The sequence below is a fragment of the Neopelma chrysocephalum genome, unplaced genomic scaffold, assembly GCF_003984885.1.
Source record: "Neopelma chrysocephalum unplaced genomic scaffold, ASM398488v2 Primary Assembly neopelma1_80b, whole genome shotgun sequence".
Lineage (NCBI taxonomy): Eukaryota > Metazoa > Chordata > Aves > Passeriformes > Pipridae > Neopelma > Neopelma chrysocephalum.
Window position 1 is genome coordinate 4,181,487 of NW_020897742.1, and position 16,905 is coordinate 4,198,391.

The following is a 16,905-nucleotide window of genomic DNA, read 5'->3' on the forward strand; positions in this document are numbered from 1 at the left end:
GACAAGATGAGAAAAAACTGCTCACATTGAGCTGATAAAATAATTAGCTCAGTCACATAATTACAGTTAGTGCTATGTGCTGATCCTGCCATCATGTGCTTTGCCATGCTCTCAAGCCACTAAAACCTAATATAGAGCAAATTATCTCAGCGTGTCATCTGCTGGAGGGCCCCACTACGATCACTTTTAAAGACAGACTGAGCACATGCATGTGTTTTCATTCATTATAATTGTCTCTAGCACCTCAACAAAATTGTAGACAAACAACCATTGGCTTTGGAAGAAAAATGACACTGCCATACTAAGCTGGAAATAGCAGTGGTACCTCATAAGTATATTTATTTCCACAATTTTAGCTAAATCACTAGAGTAATAGTGACAACAAAAACCTCAAAATCATACCCTAAGAAAGCTGAAACAAACAATAAGATTTAAGGTCAATATTAATAGTCTTTGTGTAATGTTGTGTTTCATACACTGAAGTTCCATACTATTTATAGTTTATACTGTGAGAGTTGAAGTAATATATTCCCTTGACAGATCTGTACTTCAAGTATATTTATGAATTAGGTTTATATTAATATGAGAAGTCAGATAGAAGTGTCTACATTTCACAAGAGATGAAGCCAAATGAAAAAGTGGCTAGCAAACCCCTATTTTTCAAGAGTACATCATGAATCACCCTCCCCCATTTGCTGATGGAACACCATAACATATTCACTTCGGTAGAGGAGAGCTCAAAAGTCTTCAGGAACCAAAGTGATCATGAAAATGACTGTGTGTCCTGAGCAAGCTAACATTCTGAAAGACATACTAAGAGAATAGATTTCAGCTTTATACTTAATATCTCAAATTATATGATAAATGATATCATTAATTTAGCGGCATTTACCTACCAAGCAACAATATTATGCAATTTCTGTTGAATGACAATCAAATTTTACTCAATTTCTACAGTAAATTGACCAATCCAAATATAGCAATGCTTTCCCTTTTCCTTAAATCTTTCTGAGACAACGATTAATTCTGTAAACTGACTGGTGAAAAGATTCTTCACTACTTAAATAATTAAATGCTGTAAAATAACACTCATGAAAGAAATCAGACTAATAAACATCTTGCTTTTTTATCTGTGGCTGTAAACATCTCTCCAGAATCTGATAAGTGGAAAATATATATCTTTAAAGATTATGCCTATACTAGGTTTTTATTTTAAGATGAATATTTATCATTCTGGGGGTGTTATACAAATTTCACCACCTTAAAATCTAGTTTTATAGTATAAGTATCCAGGCTTGAAAATTATTTATATTTACTTGTTCATTGAAAAGCAACCAAATATATGAAATGAACGAAATAACTAATTTCTGCATATTTGTTAAAGCAGCTGTCAGTTATTGAATCTCCTCTGCGAAGGAAGACTGTGGGTCTTGCTACAGGAAACATATTGATAGAAAGGGAAAAAGCATTGATGAAAGAGGAAACCTTGTTTAGGAGAACTGTTATGTGGGAAAATTGACCCCAAAAGTATAGCATAACACAGTTCCTGTCTGTAATGTTATAACTGAATAATCCTTAATGTGTGATTTTTCAAAATGTGCTGGCAGCCCAAAGTCCCAGCCAGGCTTGGGTCTCAGTATGCTGAGCAGCATACAAACTCATGGGGTAGCCCTGTGTCCTAAAGGGTTTGCACTCTGGCTTACAGGATACTTATCTTTCAGAGGGATGGGTAAATCGAGTGTGAAGGAACCATTAGTAGGATAATATACTTAGGATGGAAACTAGTATAAACTTCACAGTGGACTTTTGCAGAGCAGTCTTAAAACCTCTCTCTTATAGATCAGCTTCCTATCTCTTTCCCTAGTGAATATCTCTGTCTGTTTGCAGCTTTGCCCAATGACAAATATGGGATGACACTGTCCAAGTTGCCATCTGAGATTTTGTGGAACTGGTTTGAAACTACCAAAGTAGCAGCAATGAGAAACGGCAAACTGTGTATTTTTAGTGAAAGGACACTACTTTTGAGACAAGGGACTGACTACCGTTTTGATATAAGTAATATGAGTTTTGCTCTGCCATGAAAATTTACTTAAACTTAACAAATTTATAAACATTTCAAATATATTATTTTGAAAATATATGATTAAGATATTCTTTTAGAAACTTTTGAGATGTAATTTCATTTGTTACTAAATGTAATTGAACAAGAAAAGTCTGAGTTTAATTTACTTCTTCTCTAAGTTCCTTGCAAAAAGCAAATAACAATGTTCTGACATTTAGTGAGATGTTTTGTTGCTTTAATACTATTTTAACATAGTTATTTAGTTCTCCCATTAATGGCAATATATTTAAATAGATATGATGACTTAAACTTTTCTGAATATCATAGTCAATACGTGTATCTTTAAAGTATAATTTTAAACTTTTTTTAACTACAAAACTACAAAATTCAATGTTGAGTTCTAAAATTCAGAATGACAGAATGATCATACACAACAAGCATTCAAAATGTGTTGTGTATAATGATTAGATTCTTTCTCCATTTGCCCTTCTGCTTCCTGCTGTCTCTGTTGCCCACCAGTGAGTTATACATTTAGGAGGAGGAAAGAAATCTATTGACTGCGGAGTTGAATTCAGTTAATATGCCTCACACTAGCAGGACAATGCATGTAACACAGCGGGCCTAATTTGCTGTCCATCTCTAGCTATGAACATTACCACCAAATGTCTGCAGTCAAGTGGTTCTCATTACACAGAAGTTCTGTGGTGTGGAATTCTCTGCATAATCTAATGACCTGAATTCTTATTTGAAAAAGTGCTCTTTTATAATGGCATTCTGCTTGAGCACCACAAGCAAGTGAAGGATATAAAAAAGTAGATCCACTGAAAAGTAGGAAAATGTAACCTATTATACTATCTGAAACAGATTGTAACCAATGAAACATTCTTCTAAAGGAGCAGCAAAGGAGCAACTTGGTAGCTTTTATACATAAATATCCCCTGGGAATGCGTTCTTCTAATTGATTGCCAAGTTCATGAGAACCCTTCAGTGCATTATTTTCTGGAAGCAGAAAGCATGTCTGTGTCTTTGAAAGGCAAATTCTGCTGAATATGCAAGGTTAATGCTATGTTTAAAGCAAAAAAAAAAATTCAGCAGGGGAAATTTTTTCTTCAAATAGTTGCCACAGTACTAAGAGCCCTGTTTTAGGACTGGTTTATCAAAGGTGCTGCACACAAAAAAACTCTGTATTCAACATCGTGTTCTCATTATTCTTGTTGCTAGTAGCACTAATCATTCCTCTATTTTCAAACTGAACATTGATATTGTGAATTCACTGTTGAGAGCAGGAGGGGAAAAAATAAAGGAATCTGGCAATTTTTCAGTTGTATAAACCTTTAGGTTCATTTATTAAGAGAACAAGATTTCAGTACATCTATGTATACCTGTAATTGTCCTAATTCTTCTAGTTAAAGGTCTTTCCTGTGATCATGCCAAGTTCCTTTGCTGCTTTAATAAGAGCCAGGCAGTGGAGGATGTGTTCTGGTTCATGCTGCAATTAACAATACACAATAAAGTAGATGCCCCTTGGGCTTGAGCAGAGCTACTCAGAGAGTAGCTTACCCAGAGTAGTTTAAGCTTACCCAGGGTGTTTGAGAACAACTCGACTTTCCTTAAAACACGTGGAAAACAGACAACTATGTTTTCAGAACACTGTTGATAGACTGGGGCCATTTTAGAGCATATCACTGTATGATGTACTATCGATATTTGCAAATTGCAAACAAATCAGTAGCCAGTTTCTATGCCTGAAAGGGTTGCAAAAAACTTTGCACTACTTTTGTGTTTCTGATACAAAAAGGATTATAGCTTTAATGGTAAACTGAAGGATGCTTCGACTTGGGGCCAATTAAAAAGGTATTTCATCTCTGAAAGAAAGTGCCAGCATTTAAAGCACAAGCTGGAAAATTACCTGACCTGTCTGAAGTCCTGACCTTGGCATGGAACTATTAGTTAAAGTGCTGTCTGGCCTAAGCCAAAATGAGAGTAAACACCTATAGACAGTCCAGTTCCCAGACTTGCACCAGTGTCCTGGCATTGCTCAGGCTACCAGTGAGGTTGTAGCCTGATCCTTCTTAGGACTATCTCTGGAAAGAGAACTTAAAGGTCACCATGGAGGGAAAGAATCCGCTTGGAAGAAAGTAGCTAACTCAAAAAGACTCTCAAAATATACACAGTAATTTCAAGTGTGTTCTAACGTAATCTTGCAATTTTAATTCAGCTAGCAACTGGACCAGAAACACAAAGGAAAATGTCAATAAGCGATTTCAACAAATTTTGAGACTTCGCTATTATGCACGAACTGGAAGCATGTCTAAGCCTTTCTAAATCCAGTCAATCCAAATGAAAAGCAATACATGTAATGATACGAAAGAAAGACCACTTAAAGGACACTGATTTTTACAAAAGAGATATCTAACATCTGCAAACCATAATTGATGATGATGATGAAGAAGAAAATAATAATAAAAGAAAACTTCATTATGTAGAAAGCTTCTTTGTACCTCTGGGATGTTGTGGATAAAAGGCCAGCACCAAGGTGGAATAACTACAATGCATTAAAAAAGAAACCCCAAACAACAGATCTGACTGTCTTCTAGGTTTTGACATATAACAGTAAAATGCTGACCAGGAAAATTCATTTTGCTCCTCATTTGGATGGCATGACCTATGAAAAATGTAGCATTTAACAAAACCACTTGCATTAGTGAATCTAAGGATGGTGCCCCTAATGGTACCAGCACTGCGAACAATATCATTAAAAACTGTTTACCTCCTATGGTCAGTGTTCCTACAGTTATGTGAGCTCCATTAAGCCTGAGGTCAAATTTGAACTGAGAATTGAGAGACAAACCTCCTGAGCTAAAACACGATTCAGACTGCCTTGGGATTATTCCAGAAAGAGAAATGGAGAGACATCTTACCTTTTACTCTTTTTATTTCAGAAAGAGAAAATATCATGGAAGGAAAAGAAAGAAGGAAGAAAATAGGCTGATGATAGTGAATGATTTAATAGTGAGTTTTATTAAATGCTGAGAATGCAGTCATTAAACTATTAAACCAAAAACAAGATTATTGCTACCTGCATTTTTAACTCTAGTGGCTGAATTATACTGTGTGATTGCTGACTAGTACAAGACATAAATCTGGCAGCTGCTACTCAATTTTACCTGGCAGTATTCAGTATCATTTAACATGCGTTTCTGTATTATTTTGTAATATCAATAGAAAAAGAGCTAGCTGTTGGCAAAAAATAGAAAAGGATTAGAAAGGTACTTTGTTTCCAGTTTCTCAGTTCAGCCTGTATCACAAAAGAGAAAATGAAAAGAAGAAAAAGGAAAACTAGGCATGTAAAAAATAATTTAAATGAGGACAAGATTAAGTAATTTATGGACAGCAATTATCACATATCAAAGTTGTTACTATACAGAAGGAAAAACAACTCCTACAATAATTAAAGTGACAATATCTTTCCTTCTTATATTAAATATTGTTTAAGTTGTATGTTTAATTATATACAACTTTACTTTTCACAAAGTAAAATTCAGTCTCACAGTAAAGCACATTCAGTACTTTACTCATTGCACTCATGTTCATTGAGCATGAATTCAATGCTATTATGAGGCTAAGTTTAACTTTGCAGGATATAGTGAAGCAATCACAGATCAGTCATTAATAATTTTGTGATCATCTTTTTTCCACAGATGTGAAAGCTTTGACAAAATTAGATGTTTTCTTTCTTCCCTTTTTTAGGGGTAGAAATGAATATTTAAATAGCTGTTTCCAGCTACAGTTTTGCACCCTTGTGGGACTGAACATTTCTAATTAGGTTTATGTAGCCCTTAGAAAAAATAGTAGGTTAGTCTTTTACTGTTCTTTGCGCAAAAATGTAGGCCAGTCAGCATCACCCAAACTCCTGTCTCAAATAAAGCACAGTCCATTTGACTTCTGAGAGCAATGGGTATGCTCCATTAATGGGGTACCTCCTTGCTCAAGCAGTTCTGTATTACATAGGAGTATAGTTATATCTAGTAGCAGACTATATTCTGCTAAGGAGGATGTTAATTCTAGAAATGCACTGACGCAAATTTGGAAAAAAAAAAAACATATGTAGCTGTTGGTATGATCCTAAGACAGGTTTCTAGGATCTTATTAGACCAGTTCTGACTCTTCTCAGAATAATTGGGAAAGGATAGTAACTTCATATGGACTTATACTACGTTAAGGTTAAGATAATTCCAGTATATTCATAGAAATATGTTCAAAAAAGTGAGTAAAATCTGTCATGTAATCTGTGTTCAGTAGAATAGTTAGTCACAACTTCAATTGCTATCAGCAGCAAAATTATGCTTATCCAGATTTCTATTAACCACTGTAAAAATGAATAGGAAAAAAAAACTTTCATTGAAGCACATCCCTAGGGCAAAGAAGTGAATCACAACTCCCTAAATCCGTGCCCCTGACCATCGGTAGATGTTGCTCCTGCTCCCTTTCTGGACACAGGACACACAGTACTGAGTCATTCAAGTGGTATATGTAAGCCACCTCTTGGCAGTGGACAATGCTTTGTTTTTCCTCCTGTTGATTTTTTCAATGGAGTAGGTAGTACTAATCTTTCCTGCTTTTTTATATGGACCGTGCCTTTATGGAAACCACCTCTTTCCTGTACCACCATTTTTCTGAGCGTCAACTTTTGCATCCTTCCAGCTTAAACACCCCTACAGTGTCCGTTCTTCCTCTCATTGATAACCTCATCTTCATTCACAGCACATCCTACCATCTCCCACATCATATTGATCTCCAGCCCCATGCACGAAACATCCTCTTCTACTGTGCACAGACTCTATGCTTCACAACCAGGGCAGCTGTGTGCTCACCAGTACAGCTCAGCCAGCATTTTGGAGCCAGCATGTACCAGTATTCTCATCCTGTCTCACTATTGTGGTGTGTTACTGGTGGTGGACTCACAGCAGACATAGAACAGACAGTTCAAGAGACTGCATCAGGATGGTGTGGAATAATGTTTAGCGTGGAAAACCTTTTCTTGATCCATAGTAATGAAAAGAGTGAAAATGAGAATTTTCCCACAACCTTTCTTTTACAAAGATTAAAATCACTGTGGGTATTTAGGTTAGCTATGCAAAAGGAAGTGGCTGACTGGATAGACATAGGTAGCTCTTAGCCTCATACTGCAACATACTGTGGGTGGGTAAATTCCAGAAAGCTAAGTATATTTTGTGAAAAAATAGAAATGTACCCAGTTACGAAATTTGAAATCACTAATCATGAGAATCCTGAAGTGTCTCTTTGCTCTTTCAAGGTGAAGTAGAGAGATTAGAAATTCCTTATTTGCACAAGGCATTCATCATAACGAGTACAGAGAACACAGAGAGGATCAGATAGAATATATGAAGATAGGGTTGATAAATACAGGAACATAAACTTATTTTTACACTTTTTTTGTTTTATTGCAGAGCAGTAGTGAGACCATAGGAAAAAAATAAAACAAACAAACCACTGAACAGCTGAGCTGTAGTGCAGCACTCAAAATCTGATGATATAAGTAAATCTTTAGGTCACAAGGCTATCTCTAAACCAAGACCTTACCACTGAATATCGGGAGCCAAGGTGTGGGTAAATGAATTTCTTGATTTGAATAGAGTCACACTCATTAACACATAATCTAGCCAGGTTGTCAGATTCCAGAGCTAAGAAAGACTGTCTAGATAAGGAATGGGTTGACAGCATGACTGTACCAACAAAGTCTAAATGGAGAGAGCTTGTAGCAGGATAACAGCTCTTGAACTGACAGTTTATATTGCTCTCCCAAGTGAAAGATGCTCTATCAAAAAATGTTTTTTGTTGGGTTTATTTTCAGCATTACTGTCTTTGCATGTCTTCTTTGTTGTTTCTTTTGTTTGAATGGCACAGATATAGTATAGTATATATATCTACACATGTGACTATGTTAGAAATAACATAGTCATAATAATTAATAAAAGATAATTCTAGAATTATCAACATGTTAAAGCTACACAAGTATTTAAGTCCAGGGTAGTCCAAACCTTGCAGCTTAGTAACGGATAGCAAGAAGAATGACAATAAGCTCTTAGAAATTCAAATCTCAGACTATGCAAGGCTATAAAAATCATCATTAATATTCTGAAAGCAAATTGAAAGCCAGAAAAGAATTTAGTAGAGGTGTCAACAGGATTGACAAAGATTTTTGTTCTACATCCAATTACAGTAAAAAAATGTAGGAGAGATGATGATCTTAACTTATTCCAGAATATTGAAAAGAAAATATCTTTTAATATTAAGACTGTGTCTAATTGTGAAGACTTTGGCAAGTAATGACATCTTTTTCATTAAAGAGCCTTACAGTATTTTTACTACGGCTTGCCTGCAATATTTCTATTTCTTCTGTTTTTCAGATCTGAATACCTACTTCTGATTCTTCCCAGAAGCCACAAGAAAAGCATTCCACCACACTTAGCTTCAGTAAGTAGTGGCTATTATTAGGAAATATTTATACCATATTACACCACAATGTTTAAATTGAGCTAAAGATACTAACGTATTACGGCACTGCATTAAAGAAACCATTTCTAGACAAGAAAGGTGTAGTTTGATATTGGCTGTTGTCAGAGATCTATTCCAAATAATATCTCCCTAGTCCAATAATAAAATGGCAACAGATAGAAACTAACAGTAACATCCTATTTATTTCTCTCCTAAAATAGCATAATCTTATTGGACTCTAGTTCACCATTGCATTCTGACAAAATGCATCTGAAACGAAGAATACTTCTGTTTTCAGAAATTCATAAGACATAAAATGATATTGTTATTTATTTTTCCTGATTTTCCTTCAACTAAACAAAAGCTGGGAGCCACCTGATACTTAAAGTTTGCAGCAAATTATTTCCCCAGATGTTTTCAGTGGCTGAATTGCTATCATTTTTTATTTGTACACTGAAAATCTCTCATACGAGCTGTCACCTTCTATTATTAATTAAAATATGAAGAAGAGCTCAGTCAGAAGTATTTTTTCCCTTAAATTCAACAATGAATGCAGAATAAGCTTCCATACTTAGATTTGATTCCTTTGACGGGATATCTAGACTGGTAAGAAGACATAAACTAAAATAAAATCAATACACATATGACCTTATTCCACTGTCCTAGGTTTTCTTTTGCAGTTTCCTTTAACTTTTAGGAAAGAACTATATTACCTTTGAAATTTCTTTCTCCACTCCATACATACTACCCAGGAAAACACCAGAAATTACAGAAACAGAAACTTTATAAGCTGCCACTTGGAGCTGCATTGAAACAGTTCCTAACAACTTCAAGAGTGAGCTGAAAATGGCCTACCATGGTACCTGAAAGCTGTGCACTGCCAATCATCTCTCTTAATTTGATTCTGAGAGTCATACAACATGGGAGGGGCACATTAGCAATACCTTGTCATAGGGGTACAAAAAAAATTTAGATCTCCAAGTATTTGTAGTTTGTTATAGTTTAACAAAGAAATAATCCAATCAACATTTGCAATGAATGTTATCCCAGTCTACTAAAAACAAGCAAGAATCCCTCCTCCCCAAACACATAATCTAAGGAATACAGCTATTTCAAAGACTAAAGCCATGAAACAATTACATAATTCTACTAACATGTTTCTTTTTCTTTTTAAAAAAAGTCTGTTTTGATTGAGAAATTGAAGTGATGAAATTTCTTTAATTCCCCATGAAAATCTGCTAAAATTTTAAAACTATTCAGTTTGCACAGAATTGTCCTTAGATCTCTGCATAATTCCTAAGAGGTTTTGACCATCTTTAGCACAGAGATTGCCTTCCCCTGTAAGCAAATACCTGTGAAATCCATTAAGTAAGGCTGTATCTGTCACATCTGTCTAGCATACTAATTTTCACAATGGATGACAACTCAGAGGTGCCACTAGTTATTTTGTATTACTTTATATGATCCACAGAGTAGGCCTAAATTTTCCACCTTTGAAAGACTGCATAAAAAAGAAGAATATTCTAGTTAAAGCACTTACTTGGTGACCCAGACAGCAGAGCACTCGCATGGGAATATATTTCTGTGATTGTAGTTAAGTCAGTGAAACTCAGAGAAGAGTGCCAACTACAAATTTCTCATTTTCTAGGTGTCTAACTTGAGACTGTAGGGTCTGATTTATAGAAGTGCAAATGCAGTCAATAGAGATTGTGCTTTGAATGTATAAAGTGCAATATAGATATGCTGCAAAATCAGATCCTGCATTTCTTATACTGGACCCTGAGAATTTCTAGAAACTCTTGAATTTAATATATCAAGAGTAATAAACTGTATGTAGTAGAGTGAGGATAATACTCAGTTTTACAAGCTCTTTTGGAAATTAATTCACACTTTTATGTGAAAAAGACAGAATTAGTTCTGGGGACTACTAGGGGGGATGGGACAAAATGTATAACAATGTTTTAAGAAAAGCAGTTAAACAAATTCACATATCAAAATGAGAAGAGGTTATAATATAAATTATATTCAAACAAATTGAAGAAAAGTAGTTCAGGAACATATAAAAGATATTATAACAAAGTTGGATTAATAATTGAATTTTTAATTTTCCTTTAAAAATTTTACTTAGAGCTTTAACATAGTTGTGTTTTTTTTCCTTTTACACTCCTTAATAAATACCTTTTTTATTTTAAGAAAAGTGTTCAAGTTATATTGTGAACGACATTGAATGAAAGAAATTGTTTTCTACATGACTGATGTTAAAGATCAAGTTTAAAATACCTTCTTCAGATATTTAACTCAATATGTAAGGCATGCATCTCTCTTTATATATGTAGAGAATTAGGTAGGTCTGTGGGGGATGGATATACTTCTACACAGTGGTGAAGAAAGCAACAAGATCTTTCTATGATTCTATATTAAGATTATGAATTACAGTAATTTTGTTGTAGTTAATTTCCATACATCACAGCAGAAATTTGTGCACTCCACAAATTAGAAAAAAAAAAGTATCTTTTCCTATAAACTGGATTCTCCTTAATTCAAAGATTTTCTATTGCCTTGTGGTTCCTGATGTTTGTTGTACTGTTCCTGGTAAATGTAGTTTTTTACATTATTTTTAGCCTCCAGGCAGCGCAGAATACTGAAGAGTATAAAATAATGTAAAATAGAATAAAATCCCTGTGTAGCATTGTGTCAGCTAGATATATTACGCTATAATGAATTCACCTTCCTCTGAATTAATGGGTGTTTACTACCTACATTAAAAAAAAAGTACTCACAAACTTGCACGTGCGATGTTTTACAAGATTTTGCCATTTCTTTCCTTCAACTTATGAATCAAATTAAACAGCTCCATTTCTAAATATAAATGATGTGGTTATCTGTATAAAAAGCTTATCTGAAAAAAACCCCCAAAATAGTACAAGTAGATTCCAGCTTTATTCAGAGAATTTTATTTTTTAATATGGCAGTATTGAATATCAGTCTTAGTTGCCTCTTCTGAAAGTTGAAGTCCTCTATTTCTTCAAAGAAAAAAATACATGGCCACTCTGCCCGCGGTGTAAACATTCTTAGTGTGCCCTTGAGGGTCCAGTCCAACCCAGGTGAAGACAATGTCTGTCTTTTGATGGAATTCAGTATATAGTTGAATTGGACCTTAAGGGTAGGGCTGACTAAAAAATGAGTTATATCAAACTCCAATCATCTCAGCCACAGGCCAAATAATGTCAGCTTTAATAGCAGCTGAATCTGCCCTCAGCCCTCGGCCATTCTGTGAATCTTACCAGCAAAGTGGTGTTTAGTGCAACACCAGCAGGGAGTATGCAAAGAAAACAATAAAATTCAGTGCAAAGAATGGAGATTCTTTTACCTGAAAGAACATTGCTTTCTCTAACCAAAGACTAGAAATCCTTATGATTTTCAACACCTTGTGCATTTCCTGTAAATAGTGTAAAGAGTAAAACAAAGTCAGTCACTTAACTGGAGAAATCACTGTGCACATTTCAGAATATGCAGACAAATAAATTTCCTAATTTAATGTGATTATTGATAGAAAACTTTTAATATAGTTGCTAAAGTAAAAGAATATCTACATGGGATACTGAAGGCTGAATTCATTAGATCAGTTAAAGCAACTGTCTCTACACAGCTTCCCTGAGAGATGTGGAAGGCAGTAGCTCTGCTTGAACATTTCATTTTAATTGTGATAATATTGGCATTCTTCTCATGAAACTCTTTAAAGAGAGAATAAAAAATAATGAAAGACATTTTTCTTTTAATCATATGCAAATAAGAGAGGAGAATAGTCTTAAATATAAGAGTAGAAAATAATTAACAATCACATATAATGATAGTTTTGTTATGCTGATCAAGACACCATGAATGAGGCTTTGTACTGAAATTAATCAGAAATTCACGCTATTTTCATTTTATAAGTATCTGTGGAATGAGGTAAATTCAGGAATTCAGGTTATAAAAACATAAGGAAGCTTTTTTTTTTTTAATTTATGAAGGGTTAAGCAAAGAACATATTTCTCTTACTAGTCAGTGAAGGGGAAATAGTTCTGTCAACAGCCAACCGGTTCTGTTGGTAACACTGGTTGAATTAATCAACAATAATTCATGAAATAGTATCAGTTTAGCCAGATTTGCAGATGTTTTATGTCAGGAACACAATACAAACCAGATGGGTAGGCCTGACTCATGACTTCTAATGAACTTTACAGCAAATGAAACTAGCCATTTAGCCACTGGTGAAGAGATAATCTTTTCTTAATGCTTCAATTTGTACCTTTCTTGAAGACATATAAAATCTAAAAGTTCAGAAAACTTTGCTCTTCTGTTAAGAGCGTGAGGAAAATATATCGTTCCATGATTCACTTCCTTGAATGAATGGATCATGTATGGAGTCCAAGAGGAAAGTTTAGTCTTCCAGTAGAGAATTTTGCTAGAATTAATCCCTTGGGCTCTAATTCCTACTATTAAATATTATATAAGCTGTGTTTCTCTTTGCTGGGTTCGCATTAAGTAAATACAATTTTATAACAATAAAGCAGGTTCAGCCAAAGTAATAAATGAGCTTCCCCAAGGAAGAGACACTATTCCAATAAACGACACCGAGCAAGGAATCCAATAGTGCTCTATGCAACCTGAAAGGTAATAATGCTCCAAAGGCTGAAATTCAGCCTTGTGTGAGTTGGTGTTCCACTTCAAGGTCTCTAAATTGCCAGCAATTTTGCAATGGTAATTTTCTCCCTAAAAGGCGTGTTTCAGTTTGGATACTATGGAGGGATATTATGTGCTGCAGGGTGCTAGGTCAGCTGAGTTTGGAAAAGGCTCCCTCTGGTCTCACAGATGTCAGCAAACTCTCCCAGAATCACAGTAGCTTCAGGGATAAACAACAGAGACTTGAGCTCATCCTGCTATTCTGAATTGGCCTGTTGTGAGTTTGTCAACTTCGGATATGAGAGAGTGGCGGAGATTACAATGACTGTATTAGAAATACCAGAGCATGGTGCTAGAAGGTGATACAAGGATTTTCTGTCATCACTGAGGCTCATGTAAGTGGGAGAATATTGAGTAGCTTTAATGGTAAATTCTGCCTTTAAAGTATAGCCCCTGTCCAATGCCAACAAAAACAAGCAAGCACATACTGTTGAAAATTCAGTTCAACAAGGTTTCTTTTTGTCCAGTGTCCAAAACCATGACAAAATGCTATTTTTCTCAGAGTTGCTGGGCACATCAAACTGTTCATTGAGATTGTGGCAGATCAAAGGAAAACACACTGAGAATTCTGGTCTGGGAATCACTAAACCCATGTGTAATATCTGAACACCTGAGAAGATCATGTAGACGTCTTAATGCCTACTTCTATGCCTGAAGAGAAAAAAATGCTTAATTTTTTAACAAAGCCATCTCAGGTAGCATTTCTGCTGCACTTGCACTGCTTCTTGTAAGGCTTGTTGGTTCAGGTGGTTCGTGCTATAGTAATTCCCATAGCATGCAGCTCAAATCATGGATTACAACAATTTAAAGGTATGTCTACTACACTCTCCAGCCCTGGTCCCTTTGGACCAGGCTGTCAGGTTTAACATTGCAACAAACTTCTCCCCTTGCCCCTGCTCTGGCCCTTAGGTCCCCTAGGGTTGTTCCTGCTCCAAGTGGATTTTTATCTGCAAGCCACAGACTCTCCAGGGTTAAACCTGCCCCAGGCTAGTCTTGTCCACAGCCACAGTCGCTTTGAGGTGCACCGGTTCCAATGGGGCCTTCTCCACTGGCCACAATGCCTTCAGAGATAGACCTGATCAGGCGTGGCCTTACCCACAGCCACAGTCCCTTCAGAAGTGAACCAGCTCCAACATGGCCTCAACCCTGGCTGCAGTCCCTTCAGGAGTGTACCTGCTTTGATGTGCTCCAGCTTGACCTCATGCACAGACCCTGATGCTTCAAGGCAGACCTGCTGCAGTATGAACCTGATGCTATTTCAAGGTGTACCTTCTCCAGAGTGGACTTATCCTTAGGTCCCTTCCGAGGTATAGTGATATCTGAGTTTTGAGATGCAACAAGAACCAATAGTTTTTGCGGTGGAATGTACCATAGAAACTACACAGAGCTGAGCCAAGTGATTTAAAGGGACTAACCAAGCAAAGTAAAGAAACAATGAAGAGAACCGAGGCAGCCAGCCAAGAAACAACAAGTTCCTCTATAATCAGTGTACTGTCTTAAAGTTCATAAGGCAGTGACTTAGGACTTTGGGGGCTCCAGACATAGATGACCACTAAGGCCCCTAATGAAGCCCCTCAGAGACCTTACAGGGATATGTATATATGTCAAGAAGTGTTGGGAAATGTCCAATACAGCAGGACAGAAGCAGCAGTGATGTCCTGGACATTTGCCAGCCCAGGTGCATCACCGTGGCTGTTACCAAAATGTTCTTGGGCACAGCACAGTAAGGTGACCTGCAGCACTACAGTGAGCAGTGAAAGCAAAAAGCACTCACTAAGAGCACTAGACTCTAATATACAGTGAGGCAAGCAAGTCCCATGGCAAGCACGGGAGCTAGACAACTACTAACTAAAAAACACAAAGAGCTATAAATTCAAACTGGTACATTCCAATCAAATTTGTCACTATCTCGAGACCTTCGAGCCCCATGTTGGGTGTTAAAAAGGGTTGTCAGGGTTTAATCCCAGAAGTCAACCAAGAACCATGCAGTCACTTGCTCACTCTCCCTTGGTGGGATGGGGGAGAGTATAGGAAGAGTGAAAGTGAAAAAACTCACAGTTTGAGATAAAGAAAGTTTATTGGTGAAACAAAATCTGCACCCGCAAGCAAAGAAAAACAAGGAATTAATTTGCTACTTCCCATGGTCAGGCTGGTGTTCAGCCATTCCCAGGAAAGCAGGACTCCATCACGAGCATGGTGACTTCAGAAGACAAATGCCATCACTTGGAACATCCTCCAATTCCTTCTTCTTCCCCTAGCTTTATATGTTGAGCATGATGCCCTCTGGTATGGGATATCCCTTATGCCCGCTGGGGCCAGTTGTCCCAACCGTGTCCCCTCCTAACTCCTTGCGCATCCCCAGCCTCCTCACTGCTGAGGTGAGGAGTAGACAAGGCCTTAACACTGTGTAAGCACTGCACAGCGATAACAAAAACATCCCCAAGCATTAACACTGTTTTCAGCACAAATCCAAAGCATAGCCCCATACTGGATAGTATGAAGAAAATTAACTCTATCCAGCCAAAATCAGTACATAGAACAAAATCAAGATATTCTTCACCTAGGCAGGGAAATTTTTTAAAGAAAAATGAGTATGCATGCAGAAAGTATCAGAATGTAAACAGGTATCTGTGCTAGTCCAGAAAGTGGTTCTAGAATATACAGTAAGCCACAGTGTAGTCCCTGGATTCCACATTGCCTCTGGTTTTCACTTTATCTAATCTATTACCAAAATACAAAACTAATCCTGGCAGCAAGGACTGGGCATGAAGCCTTTCAATGTCCTGTAAGTGTAAATGACAGATAATGCCATGTTTTTTTCTGGCCTAGTGAGTTACAGTGGTTCAGCTTAATCACCTAGGCTGAAATGGCAATTTTCTAACTTAAGACACTCTTAGCCAAAAATGTTTGATCCCGATAGTGCAAACCCTTAACAGTGCATTAAATTTTCCCTATAAGAAATTCCCTATAAAAACAGGCAAGTTTTTTTTGTTGGATAATTTAAGCTACAGAAAGGAAAATCACCAATTATTGGAATACCATACAAGGGATACAAATTTTTGTTATTTTTTTTTAAATATTTTTTAAATATTATTAATTGCCTAAGCATATATCCCCATGGACACTCTTCATAGTTTGTGATTATTTAATAGTATAGTTTTATATAGGTTTAGACATTTCAAAATCATGGAATTAAAAAAAATCTCAAGCCAGAGGATGCAGACAAAGATGTTATTGGATATTTCAGAATTTCAGTCCTCAAGTGAACAAAAATTGTCCAGTGGTTTAGTGTTGAAGACAGCACTTTAGGAAAGCTCTCAAAGATGACCATAATTGCCATCTCATCAGAATTCAGCACTTTAAAGAAACTTGCACAAGACTTCCCTTTTCTCTTCCTTCTTCCCATAGAACACAAGGAAGGTAGGGCATGAAAAAGGGCATAGTGACAGCAAGTTTTACTTCATAACTGTCATGAAGCTTTCTCAGAAGGCAAATCAGTATCTGGAAATATTGGGCTGTGTGTATTCAAAATGTAACTGTCCCTTTTTTCTGTTTGGTCACCACATTTTTTTTTCTTGCTTCACTGATGAAGAAAGGAA